This window comes from Rhinolophus hipposideros (genome assembly GCF_964194185.1).
Source record: "Rhinolophus hipposideros genome assembly, chromosome: 8".
In the NCBI taxonomy this organism is placed as follows: domain Eukaryota; kingdom Metazoa; phylum Chordata; class Mammalia; order Chiroptera; family Rhinolophidae; genus Rhinolophus; species Rhinolophus hipposideros.
In genome coordinates, this window is record NC_138054.1 from 28,044,369 (window position 1) to 28,064,107 (window position 19,739).

Genomic DNA, 19,739 nt, shown 5'->3' on the forward strand with positions numbered 1-19,739 from the left:
ATGAAAATGATAAAGCTTTTTGCAGAGAAATGGAAGGAAGGAAGGAAGGAAGGAAGGAAGGAAGGAAGGAAGGAAGGAAGGAAGGAAGGAAGGAAGGAAGGAAGGAAGGAAGGAAAGAAAGAAGGAAGGAAAAAAGGAAAGAAGGAAAGAAGGAAAGAAAGAAACCACTGTCTTACACCATACACTAAAATTACTTTCAAAATGGATTAAAAATATGAACATAAAAGACATAAATCTTCTAGAAGAAACCACGGGTGGTAAGCTGAACATCAGTTTTAATTAAAATTTTTTGGCTTTGACACCAAAAGCAAAAGCAACAAAAGCGAAAATAAACAAGTAGGACTACATCAAATTCAAAAGCTTCTGCACAGGAAAGGGAACCATCAACAAAATGAAAAAGCAGCCTACTGAATGGGAGAAAGTATTTGAAAATCATATACCTGATGAGGAGTTAATATCTAAAATATAAAAAGAACACATACAACTCAACAGAAAAAAAATCCAATTAAAAAATATGGAAGTTCCTCAAAATATTAAGAATAGGAAGGGGAAAAAAAAGACTAGAATTACCATATGACCCAGCAATCCCTTTCCTGGGTATCTACCCAAAAAATCTGAAAACATTTATCTGTAAAGATACATTTGCTCCAATGTTCATTACAGCTTTATTTACAGTGGCCAAGACATGGAAACAACCAAAGTGTCCTTTGATAGATGATTGGATAAAGAAGTTGTGGTATATATACACAATGGAATTACTACTTGGCCATAAGAAAAGATGAAATACTACCATTTGCAACAACATGGATGGATCTTGAGATTATTTTGCTAAGAGAAATAAGTCAGACAGAAAAAGTCGAGAACCATATGATTTCACTGATATGTGGTATATAAAACTGAAAATAACAAAGGAACAACACAAACAAATGAGGAAACAAAAACTCATAGACACAGACAATAGTTTAGTGGTTACCAGAGGGTAATGGGGGCGAGGGGTGGGAAATAAGGGTAAAAGGTATCAAATGTATGGTGATGGAAAAAGAACTGACTCTGGTGGAGAACACACAATGTGACATATAGATGATGCATTACAGAATTGTATACCTGAAACCGATGTAACTTTACTAACAATTGTCACCCCAATAAACTTTAATAAAAAGAAACTGGCAGAGGATCTGAATAAACGTTTCTGCAAAGAAGACACAGAGATGGTCAGCAGACACACGAGACAGTGCTTAACATCATTAATCACCAGGGAAACACAAATCTAAACCACAATGAGCTCTCACCTCACACCTGTTAAAATGGCTATCATAAAAAAAGAGAAGAAATAAGTGCTCACAAAGGTGTGGAGAAAAGGGAATCTTTTTGCACTGTTGGTGGGATTGTAAATTGGTGCAGCCACTATGGAAACACTATGAAGGTTCCTCAGAAAATTAAAAATAGAACGCCGCATGACCCAGCAATTCTACTTGTGGTTATCTATCCATCGGAAACACTAACTTGAAAAGATACCTGCACCTCCATGTTTATTGCAGCATTATTTACAATAGCCAAAGTATGAAAACAACCTAAGTGTCCAATGATAGATGAATGGAAAAAGAAAATGTAAAATATATATACAATGGAATGTTATTCAACCATAAAAAGAAGAAAATCCTGGCATTTGCAACAACCAGGATGGACTTTCAGGGCATGATACTAAGTGAAATAAGTCATACAGAGAAAGACAAATATTGTATGATCTTACTTATATGTGAAATCTAAAAACAAAAAACCAAGCTCATAGATAAAGAGAACAGATTGGTGGTCGCCAGAGGTGAGGGAGGGGAGCCAAAATGGGGGAAGGGGATCCGAAGATACAAACTTCCAGTTGTAAAATAAGTAAGTCCTGTGGCTATTATGTGCAGCATGGCGACTAATAGTTAATAATACTCTATTGTATATTTGAAAGTTGCTGAGACTAAATCTTAAAAGTTCTCATTATAAGAAAAAAATTGTAACTGTGTGGTGATGGAAGTTAACTAAACTTATTATGGGGATCATTTCATACATATATATTATATATATATAATCATGTTTCATGCTTGAAACTAATATAATTTTATATGCCCATTATATCTCAATTTAAAAAAAAGAAGAATCAAAGAAACATCCATCTAAACATAGCGCATTCTGCCAAAATTCCTTTTTTTAAGATCAGATTTGACCTTGCACAACTTACTTTATCTATGCTTTAGTTTCTTTATTTGTAAAAACAGATAGTAATTGTACCCATTTCAAAGGATTGTTGTGAGGATGAAATGAGTTAATATATGTAAAGGCCTATTAATTACATCTGGACTATAGTAATCACTCAATAAATGTTGGATAGCATTAATACATTTTCAAATATAACAACTAGAACAGCAAAAGAGCCCCAGATTAGGAGTCAGAAGACCTGGGTTCTAAATCCAAGTCTGGAATTACCTCACTGTATGATCTTAAGCAAGTCATTTCACCTCTCTTTGGCTGAATTTCCTCATGTATAAAATGAGATGGCTGGACTACAGTGTCTCTAGGTCCTTTCTAATTGCATGATCCCCCGCCGTACTACGTTCTTACTTCTGCATTAAAGGGAAGTTAGAATGGTCGTACAGTAAGTGGGAATCAAGTCTTTTGTTCCAGAAGCATTTATCAAGGCAGAGTGCAAAGACACATTTCACCCTAGGGAAATTCACAAGACCCTAGACAAAGTAACTCTGGACATGGGGTTTGCCACGAAGAATAAAAGTTGGGAGACTATCCTCTGGGCTAGAGAAGCTCTAACATAAGTTCTGCTTTCAAATTTAATTGTAATGTATACGGTACCACTCTCAGTGGAGTAAGACAAATGCCAATGAGACAATTAACCTACATTTACTCTGGCCCAAAGCATGAATGGGCATATAGACACAATGAACAATTGTATCAGAAATAGCACCCTACTTCCAAGCAGGCAGAGTAAGTAGGGACCAAGGAGAACTTATGACATGTTTTTAGACAGGGTGAAACAGTCACCCTGTCCTTCATACCCAACTTCCACAATTAGGGCTTTCTTCCTTTAGCTGGAGCATTAAACTCCTATTAAATTGCAATTGACCCTGAGAAGGGCAGCAGTCATTTATGTCTTGGTACCAATGAGTTTAGTCAGCTCTATCTCCTGAAAGAGAGAGTGAGAGTGAGAGCGAGAGCGAGAGGGAGAGGGAGAGAGAGAGAGAGAGAGAGAGAGAGAGAGAGCGAGAAGAAAGCATCAGGACAGAATTTCCCCTCTAATTAGGAAAAGAAAGGCAGGGGGGCTACTAAAAGTGCTCTAATCTTTTCACATTCATTTAAATAACATTTAATTAAATTATGTAGTTATAATTACAAATAAGCAGATTTAGGAACAAGCACAGGGAGCCCCTATAATCACACACCTTCCATGGGGAGCACGTCCACGTGGGAACGCTGGAGAGCAGCCAACCAACAGGAGCGCCTGGTCAGTCAGTGGCAACAGAGAGCATGTGCGTTGGTCCAGAGCTTCAGCTGAGCTTCACAATCTTGCTTGGGGTTGGGTCTAACTATCCACCATTATCAAACTCTACCTCTACTCATTGAGAAACCCAATACAACACAAAACTCAAATCAGTAAACATCATCTTGCTGTTGAGTCACCTGCGACGGCAGGCGTGCTTATTGTGTGCTAAATGCTCGGTGCAGTTGGGTGCTTTATAAAGGTGCTTCATTATCTTCTTTGGTCTTCAGCACAACACTATGATGTAGGCATTATTATTCCATTCCACAAATGAGGAAACAAGAGGCATAGATAGGGTAAGTAATCTTCCCAAAGACAGAACAGCCATGAAGAAGTGAAATCAGGATTCAAATCCAAGTCCACTAACTCCAAGGCCTAAGCATCTCATTACTCTACTTTGCTGAATTTCATACGTGTTACTGTGAACTATTGCCAACATCATCTATGGACCATTCACTAAAACTTTCGTGGAGCACTAAATGTCAGGCTTCATGCTGTGCGCGGGGAACATGGACGTGCACACGGCCCTCTTCCTGAGGACATTTGAGTCTAATAAGGAATAAAGCATAGTCAGAGCACCTGGGTTTAAATGCTTACTCTATTTCTAATTGGTACGTAAACCTCAGCGAAATTAGTTAATGTCTTTCAACTTCAGTTTTCCTGCATGTAAAATTGGATTAGAGTACCTACCATACAGGTGTGTTGGGCGGAATCATGAGATAAGTATGAATAGTTAGCATAGTGCCTGGAGGACATGAGACACACAATGAACATTAGCTAATATGATTATTGTCACTGGCACTGAATGAGCAGGATTCCTGGGAGGTCATCACAAAGCTGATTCCACTGTTCCTTTAAAGTGTATGCAAAGGTGGAAGTACTTCCGCATGCCCGGGACGAAATCTCAGTTATCACCCCAACATTGCTGAAGGTTCTTAGGTAATAAAGAACATTCAAGTCACTTTAAATCATGAAAACCATCTTAATTCGGAAACCAGAATGTCCAGTCCCATGTGAGAGGTGCAACTTCTAACCTGGTTTAATGTGGAATCATTTCTGGGGAGGGTTTTGCTGATGGCTGACTGTTCAGTAATGAAGACGGACCTTCCCTCTTCCCCACAGGACCAAGCCCTTGGCATCTCCTCTCCCCCTGCTTGTCACTAGGTTTCTCAGGCTGTCAGAAGAAAAGAAAGTGGGAGGGAAGAGAGGTGAAGAGGAACAGAAAGTTGTTCTTATTTTGATTGATTCTCTTTGGGGCAAGTTTCTTGCATGTGGGCCTTCTTTGTCTTGAATGTTTAAAGATGGACCCTTTCTGCCTAACAATTTCTTCAAAGCCCCCTCCTCAAACAATTTTTTTCAGAAATATTTGACTACCCTTCCTCTTACCAAGGTAATGTATTTTCTCTGGCTGGCCACCTCTTTTCTCATATGGCTCTCCTGGAGGGGAGCCTCCAGGCAGCGATCTTGGGAAGGATTTAAAATGAGTCCAGACTGGCTCAGACTCCCACACAGCTCACATTTGCTCTCAAGGAAACTCTTCACATACCCCACAAGCTCTGGGAGCGTCCCCCATCCTCTGCGGCACAGCTGCTGGCTAGCCAGTCTCTGCCTTTTAGGATTTCTAGGCAGGACTCACACAGCAGGGGTGTGTCTCCCTAACTGTCAGAGACTTATATTTCCATATTTCCATGTCGTCCCTCTGAGGCCCCTCTCCTGACTCCAGCTGAAGGTACAGCACCTTCTCCGCTCCTTCTGGTGGGGGTAGAGAGTTCCTTCAAAAGAAGTCCTCTTCCTCAGAACTCTCCTCAAATCCACTCTCTTGATCTTTTAATATCCACAATGTGGGTGGGGTTTTTTTAATTGAGTCAAGAAACTCATGAAAATTTCTATCTTTGGATGTTACCTACCTGAAATTTCATACTTACTGCATCCTGTTGCTTTGACCGAAACCTCCCATTTAATATTCTGTTATATTATTATTATTATTGTCATTTTTATTGAAATATAAAGCAACTGTCATACAGTGGGACAGGTGCTATAATGCAAACAGAAACAAGCTACTATGGAATATAAACAGACAAACAAATTTTATCCAGGATTACGAGGAGAAATCGGACACGGAAGGCTTCACGGAGGAGATGACATTGGAGTGGAAACTTCAAGGATCCATTCGTTGGGTTTAACAAATATTTATTGAATACCTGTTATGTTCTCAACAGTGAACAAAACAAAGATCCCTGCTCTCATGGAGCTGGCATTCTAATAGAAGGAAGGGAGGACGGGCAACAGACATAATAGATAAACCGCATAACTTAGTAGAAAGAGAGAAGTGTTACCAGGGAAAAAGGAAAACGTAGGGCAGAAAAAGAAGTTCACGAAACAGAAAAGAGGAAGGACATCCCAAGGGAGCAAACAGTATGAACAAAGCCGGGAGGTTTCAGGGGAAGCACATAATCAAAGAATGACAGAATAACAGTGTGACCAGAGTACAGGGCAATATCAGATGCCAGTCCTGCCACACACTCATCCCACCTCAGCCACTAGCACTGAGCCCCCAGTTACCTGCACGCTGCCCCCACCTTCTTCCCGGTGCCCAGGAAAGTTGGCCTTTTGTACTCATCCCCAGGGACAGCATGTCTAATACCGAGACAGGGAAGAAGTACAAGTAAAAGCACTGAAAACAAAACCTGTTTTTATTAAAAAAAGAGAAAGTTACAATTCCTTAAGGCATTGGGGTACAAAGGCTTTGGTGCCTATTCAATAAGAACGCAAAAAGAAAAGATCAAATAGCTGTTCCACTGCAGGCATGACGCTGGTGCTGGGTACGGTACTGTGCAGGGTGGATAAGGTCCTTGTCCAGGTAACGGGGCGGAGAGGCACGCCCTGCAGCTCTGCACGGGGCCAGCATGCCGGGCACCCTGAAGGGCCACAGCAGGACCCCGTGCTCAGGGCTCAGCGGTGACATCACCCGGTGGAAGACGGCATAGGCCCGCACTAGGAACAGAAATGAGAAGCCTCAGTGCCACCTGCTTCACAGGCAGTCCTGACAGTAGATGAAGGCCAAGAGGTAAAATGACAGGTTGGAAAGGACGGGGGATAGATACCACAGTACCGTGAGTTAAGTTAAAACCCATAGAAATGTAGGTTATATCTGTGAACGCAGCTTTATTGTCCACCCATATCCCAGGTCAGCTGGACCTGCGCGAACCCAGCCAGGAGCAGCGACTAGGACTGTGGGCTGTACTTAGCCCAGCTGTGGTACCAAATGTGTCTTACGGGTTACTGGGACGGACCTACTTGTTTCTTCTTTAAATAAAACACAGTCTTCAGGATGGAGTTAGCCCTCCGGCTAAAATTTCCCTATTGCAAGTCTAACCCCACGCCCTCCACTGAAATAACAACAGCCCATCAGAAGGAAGTTCTTAACTCCTTTCTTTAAAAGAGGTTGACATCATCAGCTTGGAGACAAGCTCCCCCCAAGTAAAGCTTCAGGTCCTCATGCTGTACCCCAAGACAGCAGCTTAGGTAACAAATTAAGTTCTCCAACGTTAAACGGAGGGGGCATGGTTTCATTAACCAAAATAACTGCGGGGCGGGGGGCGCGGGGCCCAAAAACCTTTCTTCTGAAGTTAGGGCCTGAATCTCCTTTGAAAAGTGGGAGTCTGCTGCCCTCTGCCTTCCACTATAAAAACTGCCTGAGACAGAACTGAAAATCACGAAATCATTGCCGGACGATACTTCTTACACACACACCCCTCCCAAACTTAGGGGTTTTGAAAACATCATCTAGCATCTCAACCCCATGAACAGGTAAAACACGGGGTACCGCAGCGCAGTGCTGAGCACCGTGAGCAGCTGCAGGGCACTGTGACCGGGGCGCCCAGAATTGGCCCTGCCTGGCATTACCCTGTCACTTCCATGCTGATGGAAACTCTCCACCCCTTACCACCAGGCCTTGCTCATCTGGACATCGAACAAGATCTTCACACTCAAAATGGCCGAAACCCAACCGCATTTTTCCTCACAGACCAGCCGAAATGAGGATTTCCTTCAGGGAGCTTGATTTCTTTTCATGGCACTACAATTCTCCAGTCACTCAAGATTTAAAAAAAAAAAAAAAAAAAAAAAAGCTATCAAAATCACCATCTTTGATTATTTTTTTTCCCTTTCACTGGCCCCTGCATCAAATGAACTTCAGGTACTGCCTTCTCCGGTTAACATCTTTTAAGTCTTTTGTCCCCCCTGCCCCCTCCCCCGGGGTCAGGCCTTTATTGGGCCCTTGCCAGTATCTCTATCTGGAATGTAACACTAACCTCCTCACGGCAGGCTCCACCTCATACCAGCTCTTCTTCCCTCCAGTACATCGTAAAATTGCTAACAGATTTCTCCTCCCGAAGTAGAACTCTGCTCGAGTCGCTCCACTGTCCCCTCGCCTCACACCCTTTACTCTGGCATTCAAGGCCCCAGCCGATTCCACTCCCGAGGTCCCACGCCCTACCCCGCCACGCGGAAGGACGCTGCGTGCCCTGGAGCCCTGCTTGATCTCCGCGCCCTGCTCCTGCTCACACTCCTTCCTTGAATGCTTTGCCTCCCCCACCTGCACTATCCAGTTCATGTCCAAGTAATTTCCATCTTTCAAGTCCCAGGTCAAATGCCACTTCTTCCACAAAGCCTTCCCTAATCGTTGCAACTGGAACAAATCTTTCTTTCTCTGAAGTCCAATCACATTCTGTTTCTTTCTCCAGTTCAAATGAGCAAATGTTTACTGAGTTCCTACTGTGTACAGGAATATATTATAGGTCTGGGCACACTGGGGAATACAAAAAACAGACGTGATCTCTATCCTTGCCTCTCGTAGTGTCATATTCACCACTTTCCAACTTGTATTCTCTTTCTGTAAATATATATTTACTTTCCCTTCTAGACTGAAAATGTCATAGTGCAGTATCAATGTTTCAATGCTTCCCTCATGTTTTATGTCTCTCTCACACAATACCTAGCAGAGAGTATTGTATATGTGAGTTATTCAATAAGTATTTGAATAAATTAATAAAAATAGTAAATGTTACCAAATAGCTGGATTTCAGGGTCATTACTTACTTCCCAAGCTCCAGTAACTGATTAACTCTTAAGTTTGAGAGTCTAAGAAGCTCTGTGGATTCCTTGATTTTAAAAATTCTTCATCACTTAAACTGTACTCATAACAGGGTTAAGTGCACAAGCTTTGGAATCAGGTAAAACTAGGTATGAATTCCAGCTCTGCTATTTACCAGCTGGGTGAACTGGGGTGTGAGGGGTCCGGGGAAAAGCTAAAAAGACCCATTAAGAAAACCTTAATTGTCAAGGAAGATTTCAGTGTGATTATCACCCAGATATGTCTCCTGCTCTGGCCTCTATTGGTTTTATGTCTAAATAGAAAACAGAGGTAAAATTGAAAGATCTGTGTAATAGTTCAGATTACCAGTCAGCAAATATTCAATCCCCTCTACCTCCCACTGGAGATGGTGTATCTCCCTGCCCTTTGACTTTCATCTTGCCCATGTGTCTTGCTTTAGTCAATGATACATTTGAGAATATAACAAAAGCAGAAGCTTGAAAAACGTAAGCACGATTGGGCTTGCCTTTTTGCACATCTTTTTTTTCACCATGACTCAGGTAGCCGCTGATCCAAGGACAATGAGAGATTTGGATCAGACCTCGATCAAATCTGCAGCTTGAAGCCAAACCTAGGTGAGCCCAACCAAGATCAGCCCAACCCCAGCTACACTGCAGGCACATGAGTAAGAAAAAACAAACAAGAAAAAAATGGTATACTCGTAAAGTTGCATGCCATTGAGTTTGGGGTAGATGATGCAGAATTATTATAAAAATGACCAAAATAAACTTTGTCTCCAAAAACTCCGTAAGGCATAGGTGCACAAGGTTCCCTGCTTTTGGATCTCTCTAATAAAGTAGCTAACAACCCGGAGGGTGGTCCCAGGCCAACATTTGGCAATGTCTGGAGACACCTTAGGTTGTCTTAAATTAGGGAGGGGTGTTACTGGCATTTAGTAAGCCGAGACCAGGCATGCTGCTAAGCACCCTACAATGCACAGGACCCCAAAACAAAGAATTTATCTGGTCCAAAATGTCAATGGTACCCACGTTGAGAAACCTTATCCTAATACAGTATGATACAAGTAAGAAAATCTTCCTGTTCTCATGGGGCTTGCATTTTAGTGAAGGAGACAGGTGATAAGCAAATAAATGAAATGACTTTAGATACAGTGAGTGGTGAAAGGGTAATGGGGTAGAGAATGACTCCGTGGGATGTCCTCTCTGAGCAAGTTTAACCTAGCTGAATGATGAAAAAGAACCAGTCACGCAACAGTTTGTTTGGGAAGAGAGCGTTCTGGGCAGAGAAAACAGTGAATGCAGTGACTGTGAGACAGGAGCAAGTGTGATATCTCAGAGGAGCAGAGTGAAGGCCAGTGTACCTGTGGCATAATAAGTAAGAGTCAGGTAGCAGAGGAGGTCAGAAAGACAGTGGCAGGATCACATCTGGTATTGCTGGCATGGTACCACATGTAGATTCAAATGGCGTTTTTAGAGATGTCACGCAGAGAGAGACCTCAGACCCTGGCAGTGACTGCTTGTAATGTGAGCAGTAATTCATGAGCATATGTGGGACACTCCCTGGTGGATGTGGAAAACTGGAGCTGGGGGTTGGGAGGGGGACTTTACAGGGGAAACAACAAGAGTAAGTTCGGGAGCAGGTGGAGGTGAGAGCAGGAGAATTTGAGTTACTTTTGTAATCATATACCGTCAGTACCCACAGACAGCGGATTAATCCTAATGAAACTTACAGATACTTTTGTGACTAGACGAGAAAGCAAGCTAGACAACACCTTTTTTACGTCCCAGAATCTTGTGCTTCCTTGGAATGTTGCCTCTTTAGGCTCCTGGTTCTTCCCTGTTGGGAAGAGGCCAGATGAAAAACAGAGCACTGTTTCCTCCTTCATTACTCCCTAAAGATAATCCCACCACCGTTGACTCCAGTTTTCCTTCTCTGGTGTTTTGGACTGTAGGACAAGCTATAAGAGATAATTTGGGATCTCTAAAGCAGAGGGAAACACCTAAAGTCTATAGCACATGTGTGTTACGTGCTGTGTATCTAGAGATGATTTCTAGGCCCTACATGATTTTGATTTGTTTGGAAACAAGTATTGTCAGACAGACCTAAGTAAGTAGGCTATTCCTGAATTGGAATTGCCTTTTAATCTGTAAGACTCCTAAGGACAAGATGATGTCCATTTTGTTCAAAATTGTATCTTTAGTGCCAAGCATGAGTGTCTGGCACATAGTAACATTTATTAGGTGAATAAATAATGAAATCATGAAAATTAAGTCTCGCAGGCTTATAAAAATTAAAGACATAACACAAAGCAAAATAAAATAGCTCGACACATCTACTTTTTTTAAGAAAAGGTCTGTATATTTATAGACATACTCATATACTTCTGAGAGAAAAATAATATTCATTCTTCCAACCAGCTCATTTTTTGAGCACCTTTCATGGGCCATGCACTGTACTTGCTAAGACAGGAAAAAAGAAAAAATCCTTTCTGGAAAGCAGAGGCCTACAGCATAGAATGAAGAAAGAAACATCTATAGCATGGTTTATTTGTGAGTAGAGGAAGAAAAGCTCAAGAAAACCCAGCAATGCTTCCTAGAACAGCTGAATCTCAGGTAGCTTTTTTTTTCAATCCAAGTATCCTCACACAGAACATTTAGAGTTCAAATTCCACACCCAACTACTTTTAATGTATCTAGGCCAGTGATTCTCAACTGGGGGAGATTTTGCCTCCCAGGGGACATTTGTCAATGTAAACATTTTTGATTATCATGACTGGGGTGTGTTACTGGGACCCATTAAGTAGACGCCAGGGATGTTGCTAAACATCATACAATGCACAGGACAGCCACATGCAACAAAGAATTATCCAGTTCAAAATATTAGCAGTGCCAGGATTGAGAATCCCTGATCTAGAGAGAAGAATTGGAAAGTACGATGCAAATAAAAACACAAATACCTCATTTAGTCGAGGTTTTTCTAATGCAATTAATGTGATAATAGGAATGATTTAATTAGCTACCTCAACTGTAAGTCAATAAGATACAAATAATAAATCAATTCAATGTTGTGATGAATATGAATAAAGTACTTAAATCTCGTGATATATTCAATTAAAATATTTATCTTAATCAGTCATGACCTTAGCATTGCATATCAAACCCAGGTTCTCAGGAAAACATGGCCTAATTAGAATTCCAAAGTCAATAATGTTATATACTTAAACAGAAATCGTGGGTTCTTACAGAACTTTCAGCTTCCAGGATGGAAACAGCTTAGCCAATTCCTTCTGAGTTTAAAATTATATTACATAGTCCTATGTTCAGCATCCTTTAGCTGGATACGTTTGTTCCCTATAGGAAGTTTATAAGTTGTAAAAGGAGTTTTATGCAGAATACAAATTGGGAGTATTACATGACTTCCTCCTGAGGACACTGAGATGGGCAAACACCATCACTTTATCTGACGTAGCAGCTTTGGATTGGTCTACCTGTTCACCCGAGGGCTGTCCGGATTATAGATCAGGGACATATCCCAGCTGCTGCAGAAAGCTACTGGCAGTAAAGAGATTTATGAGTATTTTGGTTATATTGAACCAAGGACTACAGGGAGCTTGGTGGCTCTACACTGTAGCCATTATGCAAAGAGAAAATGCAGACGGGTGTCGAGGGAGTCCTCCAGGAGCAATAGGACATCTTGGTAAACTCTCTAAAGAATAAATGTAACAGTTATTAAAGCATACCACCCTGTTGTTGCCAGCACTGCACTTTATATCACAGAAAGAGATACAAGGGATTTTCAGGAAAACATCTGTCATTTAACAGTGAGAGTAACCTGACAAGCAATTCAAATCCCAGTTGAGGAGAGCTATTTAACTCTTTGTGGGTGGCTCAGTTTGGAGCTCTAACATTATCAGCAAGATGTTAATGTCCTGCTCTGTTGAGGTCCTCTGATACCGAAGGAAAAAGTCACTGGGAATGAGACAGTCATGAATTATTTTCCTTCAAATATATCGAATTATCGGGTTGTGATTTTCATTTTGACCAAAGTCCTGCGCAAACCTTATGGAGAAATGAGTAGATGTAATGTAATCTTCAAAACAAGTTATGAAAGATCAAAAATAGGTTAAGATGAATTTGAAAAAACACCTAAATTTCTGTATTAATTTTAGATAAGGATTTACCAAGACAATATTTCCTCTTCTCTTTCATCACTAATTAAAACTAAATAAACAAATTAGCTCTGATATTTAGGTGAAAGTATAAAAACTAAAACGTAAATTATGAGCACCAACTAAGCACCCCAGATAGTGTTAGGTATTTACTTGCACTCATTTAATACTTTTAACACCGTGCCAGGAAAGTAACATCTTCATTTTGCAGATGAGAAAACATGTTTTTCGTAATTTAGATGTTTTTTCCAAGATGGACAAAACCACAGAATGGTACAGCTGGGGTAGGGGGTGGGATACAGCCGGAAAGCGAGATCTGTTGAATTCCAAGACTAAAAGCTGTGTGACACTATGCAGCCACAAGAAATTACATTTTTATTTGCGTCAGACACATGAATATTAAAATTCATCACTTGAAAGAGAAAGCATTAATACTGGAAGTTGATCAGGAGCTCCCCTGAGCTCCATGCCCACATATCCAGTTGCTTGCTAGATATCACCACTTCAGTGTCCCACAGGCAATGCCAACTTGACATGCCCCCAGTCTGATTTATCATCCTCCTCACCTAAACCGGCTCCTCTTCCTGCTCTCCTACCCCAAGGAACAGTATCAACATCTACCTAGTTGCAAAGAAAAACAGATTAGAAGGAAACACACAACCACTATTAGCGGTGCTGTGATCTGCGTGGTTGGATTTTACGTGTTTTTTATTTCATGCTTAATACTTCTCTGTATTTTCCAGATTTCTTTTAAACATTTACATTATAAACAAGACACATGATTATATCTTTATTGTTTAAAAAACAGAAATAAAGGTTTAAAAAAAAAGTCACTGCTTACCCAATGCAAATTCCCTCCTCACATGTAGACACTATTTGAGTATCCTTTCAGGTGTTTTTTGTTTTGTTTTGTTTTGTTGTATATATTATTTTTATGCATTTCAATACAAATATATAGTTTGGAGTTTATATATTTACATATATGCATATATGTAGTTTTCCTAAGTAAAACTCTAGTACATACATTATACTGTAACTTGTTTTTTTTCCTTTTCACAATATATCTTGGAGATTTTTCCATGTCAAAGAATGCAAATCTCTCTCATTCTTTCTAATGGCTATAGAATATTCAATTGTTATGACTGTACATAATTATTCCCCTTATTACTATTTAGCTTGTTTCCAATTTCTCACTACTTCAAATAGTGCTGCAAAGACCATTCTTTTAAATATACCCTGGTTCAGCAATTCTTAAGACAAACTTTTCCCCCGTATTTTATTATCTCGGGCTGGAAAGCACCTTACAATTGATGGCATCTCACCATCACTGTCAGCCAGCTGGCACTTGTGCAAAAATCTTTTTTTAACACCTTCTGGTAATGGTGAAAAAAGCATTAGCCCCAACACATTTTAGATTAGATGAAATAAGTTATCTTTGCATTCATGTGTATTTCAGGAATTTGTGACTTCAGGAAAAATGAGTAGCTATTTATAGGTGAGATCAAATAGCATGTTCATTTAAAATTTTGCTAGTTACTTCCAAATTGCCCTCTAATAAATATGAACTAATTTATTCAGCTGTCAACCATCTGCGAGAGGAGGTTTCCTCATCAAAAGTGGCTGGTAAAAATCTTTGAATATTTATCAATGTAATAATTGCTCAATTGGAGCTCTTTATTGACTTAATCTTTTGTCTCTTATGTATACATACTGCAAATATTTTCTCCCCTTCTGTTACTCTTCTCTCAACTTTGTTTAGCGTGTCTTTCACCCTGCATTAGTTTCTTTTATGTACCAATTTGTCCGTATCTTTACTTGTTTTCTGGGGTTTCTATCTTGCTTAGGAAGACCTCCACCCCAAAATTATGATTTTCTTACATTTTATTAGAACTTTTTTATAACCTTTCTCTTTAATTCATTCAACATACATTTTTGTGGATAGGCATCTATTCTTTCCCCATTGTGACTATTCTACTGTCTCCAAATCACTCAGTTTACTTTATCTTTTATCCATGATTCAAAATTATATCTTTATCATATACTATATATCTACATATTACATGAGTCTGTTCCTTAATGTTTCATTGATTAATCATTAATTGATCGTTGATGTACTGTAGTTTTTTTGTAGTATGTTTCTAGTAAGACATAAAATAAACCAAATTCTCCTCTAGTAAGACATATAAGCCAAATTATTCTTTTTTTCTTGGTTACTTTGCATGTGAATTTCGAATCAGCTTAAATGGCATATACTGCTAATAATACCCTAATATCCATTTTTCCCTTTTCCTTGAATAGAACCCCTGCTTTTTAGCTGAACACATGGCCATGTAAATACAATTCCTAGCCTTTTTGGCAGGTGTGTTCATGTGCCTGTGTTAAGCAATGGGATTAATGTAGAAACATAGGTGCTATTTCTGGGACCTGTTTTTAAAGTGGTGTGTGGCTTTGTTCTCTTCTTCCTCTCCACTGACTGGAATACAGACAGGATGACTGGAGATCAGAGGTTTTGAAGAAGGCAGAACAATATGCAGGGAGCATGTCTGACACCTGGAAAGGCGCCACGAGCCCTGCATTACACACCTGAACTTTTATGAGAAAGAGGCTTCCATCTTGCTTAAGCCACTGTTATTTTTAACTTGCTCTCACAGCCAACACTAATTCTTAGTAACAAAATCCCCTTTTTCATTTGAAGGTTATTGATGTCTGGACAATATTTTTAACAAATAGGAATACAGAATGTTTATCTGGTGTTTTATACCTTTCATAAAAATATCGTTTTCCTCATATGGACCAGTACTTTGCCCATTAATTCCTAGATAGGATGTAGTTCAGATTTTTATTGCAAATGGGAATTTTTAAATCACATTTTCAATTGGCTGAAACTAGTCTATAGAAAGCTACAAACTTATGTTGAACTAGTAAACAAAGCTACTTCTGTTTTTCAATTCTCTTGGATGGACTGTCTCTGTAATCACACTGCCTGAAATAGTGCCTGTGTTGTCTCTGCCTACTACTTCTGTTTCTTTTGAATAAGTGATTGTTGTATAGCCAACAAGACTGATCCTGACTAGAACGTGGACATTTGCTAAAGGTTTTTGGCAGACGTACTTAGCCAAGTTTAAAAGGATTTCTATTCCTATCCTGACAAAATTTAAATCTGGAGCATTAAATTTTAGAAAAAAAAAATTTTTCTCTCATTTAATGTTTTAAAAAGTTACAGTAATACATTTCCGAATGTATTGAGTTACATTAATAGATTGTTGTATTCTTTGGATAAATCCTACTTTGCCATGACACATATTCTTTTGGATTTCATTTGCTGTTTTGTAAATGATTTCATTTGTTCCTAAGTAAGACTGTTCTATAGTTGTCTTTGATGAATCATATTTTGGAATAAGGGGTATGCCAGCCTCAGAAACCAAACTGAGAGGTGTTTCAGGTTTCTGTACAATCTGGAACAGCTTAAATAGGAATACACTTTTCTTAACAGTTTATGCATTTTTACTTTTTTAAATGTAAGCATTTACAAGAACAGTGTTTTATAGATCTAATTAGATTTTTATTGATTGACTTATTGCTAGCCACTTAATTTCCAGTTTATTGCATTGTGAAAACAGGATGAAGCCAGTATGATTTCCTTGTGGCCTGTGTCATAGTCATTTTTCATACTTGAAAGACTCTATTAAAGTTTGTGAATTGTGTGATTCAAAACCTGTGTCCTCAATTTTGAACTCTTTATCTGATAATTTCTGAAAGGGCCATGTTCAAATACTTAAGCTATGACTGCAAATTTGTCTATTTTTCTGTCAACAGTTTTTCATTACATAAGTGATATCATGTTGTATAATTTTGACAGTTAATTTCTGAGTCCTTCCACTTTTCAGAATTATTCAAATGTCCTTTATTGTGCCCTCATTCTTAAAATTATAGTTTGACTCAAGATAGAATTCCAAATTCAAAATTTTTCTTATAACTTTAAAAATATCTTCTAGTATCCCAATGTACCGATGACAAGTCTGAGACCAATATGATTCTTTTCCCCTTAATAAGCAAGTTGTTTCTCTTTAAACATTTGAGATTTTTCTCTTCATACTGGTATTACAGAATTTTCATCAGGATGTTTCTTAAGTGTATGTCTTATTTTTCATTATTTTTTCTCAGTATTTGGGCCTTTCAATGAGGTCAGTCTTTCATCAGAATTTTTTTCCCTAATATTTACTTCTTTCCTTTTTTTATGTTCTCATCTTCTGGAAATCATATATACATACATACACAATACATTCATTCACTCAAAAATATTTACTGAGCACTTACCATGCACCCAGCACTGTGATATATATATATATGATATTCCACGGTGAAGTCTATATACATATGGCTCCTAACCTCATGAAGTTTAATTTTAAATGGATGGTAGTTACCTGGATCTTCTGTGTCTTTTAAATTTTCTCCTAATTTCTATCTATTTAACCTTTTCTTGTAAGATTCTGGAAGTATCACTCAGCTCACTCAGTATCATTCTAGCTCAGTAATTTGATTTTCAGCGGTGTTTTAGTCAACTACTTGGCCTAGAGATTTTTATTCTAGCAACTATTTTTTATTTCTAAGATACTTCTTTTTCACAGCAGTCGGTATTTTTAAAATTAAAACAACAGTCCCTAAAATTTCTTTGAAAATTATGATATATATCTGAGGATTACATATAAAATGATAATTACTATTTTACATATATTACTAATTATTAGTAGTACATATAATACTAATTATCCTCACTCTAAAGTTTTTTTTCCTGAATTTTTCCCCCAGAATTATTTCTGCTTTTTAACTTCACTGCCTATCTTTCATGTAGTTCTTTTCCTTATATTTTTGTTGCTTCTGGGTTGTCTGTCACTATTGGTAAATGAGAACCGAAGGGTCAGCACACTTTCTGTAAAGGGCCAGTTAGTACTTTAGGCTTTGAGGGGCACATTGGTCTGTTACATGTTCTTTTTGTTTTCCACAACACTTTAAAATATAAAATCCACACAAAAACTGACAATGGGAGGCTTACAGATGGTAGTCTGCCAACTGCTCAATTTTTCAATATTGTTACCTGAAATTTATTTTCTGTTTGAGTGAAATTCCCTTGGACATGTTGATTACAAGAAATCTAGCATTTTAACTCTGTGAGGAAGGAGGAGCCGTCAGTAGGAAAAATGGGAACTGAAGAACCAACAGGTATTTCTTTGCCTGTTTTCTACATATGAGGAATCAAAACTTCTTGTGGTATCCATAAAACAACGTGGGCACTGCCACACTTCGATGGCCCCTCTAGATGCTTTGGGAATCTTCTATATCAAATCTTACTCTATATGGCAAACAGCAAAGTCTGTCATGGCTTTAGCTTGGAGGAATTCTATGGACCAACAACTCTGAGTCAAGAACTGGCGTAACTCTTCAGTCCTTTAAAGACATGGCTTATATTACAGCCACCCATTCACAGCTGCTTCTAAAAATAGAAATAATTACTTAATTTTCATCCATATGTGGCGATGGTTCTTTGTTTCACTAAGATCTGGTTCCTTGTTTTATATCTTCTGGAAATGCCTCACAACACCTTTGTTCTTTCTAGTGTGGTTATGAATGTATCTAATGTTATTAGTGTAATTTTCTATCATTGTATATCTTCTGCAATTTTAACAGAACTTTAGAAGATAATGACTTGAATCCAGTATGCCTTTTTGATCTAGAACTCTCCACAAATCATACTTAATATTCATCAATAACCAAGCTGCTGTAGTTCCTTTCCACACTCCCAGTCACCACCAGGATGCCATCTCCTGTCACCATCAACATCACCTCACACCTACCACAAATAATTTTTAAAAATAATAATTATTAAATTTAAACAAAAACAAACAAAAATCAGGAGAAGGGGAAGAGAAAAGCAGGAAAAGACGTTTCCAAAGCAGCCTCGAATGGTGGCAGTGCTGACTGAATTTACCACTGCCAAAGATCAGCCCCCCAGCCTTGCAGGCTCTCTGCTTGTGTTTGCAAACCTAACAGAGATCCAGCTATCAGGGTAGGGACCATAACTATCAAATGTCAAATTGTTGATTTATAATATGAACTGTATAACTGTCACATGGACTAAAACACTTCTGCCAGAATAACTATTCCATTTTCTGTCCTTAAGCAGAACTACAGTGGATGTCAAACCATAATCAAAAGTTTTCTTGCCATTAATGCCTCTGAATGTACACTCAAAAAATGGTTAAAGTGATCAATTTTATGCTATATATATTTTACACATACATAAAAAAGTTTGTATTCAAAATAGCAAATGCTAAATAATGTAAGTCTGACAATACTATCACCTGATACTATTAGGTTGGTGCAAAAGTAATTGCAGTTTTTGCAAGTATTTTAACCTTTTAAACCATAAGTACTTTCGCACCAACCTAATATCTACCTCTACAATAGTAAACTTGCCCATAAAAACAGAATTCTCAAATGTTTTAACATGCACTACTAATATTTGCCTTTGTAGTTCTTTTTTCTGTATGTCCATGACTTTTGGTATACAAATTTCTGTAGATATTTTGAGTTGTTTCATCTCATTATTAGAAAGGATTATATTGTTCTATTATAAATTATAATAGACATGTTGTAAAATATTTTATAATGTGATATTATAAAATATATCTAAATGTTATAATGTAGTCAGGTTATAGTCAAATATTGGCAACTCTAGGAACCACTGTCTCTTGAAGCAAGATCATAAATGCAGATGTTTATGGAGATAGGCAGTTAATACAAATATGTTAAGACTAAGATATAAAACTAGGGAAGCAGGCAAGGAACAAAACACAGAGCGACAGATGCCGCTCTAGAAGTATGTGGATGTAATACTGACTGGTATGGAAAGCCAACAATAT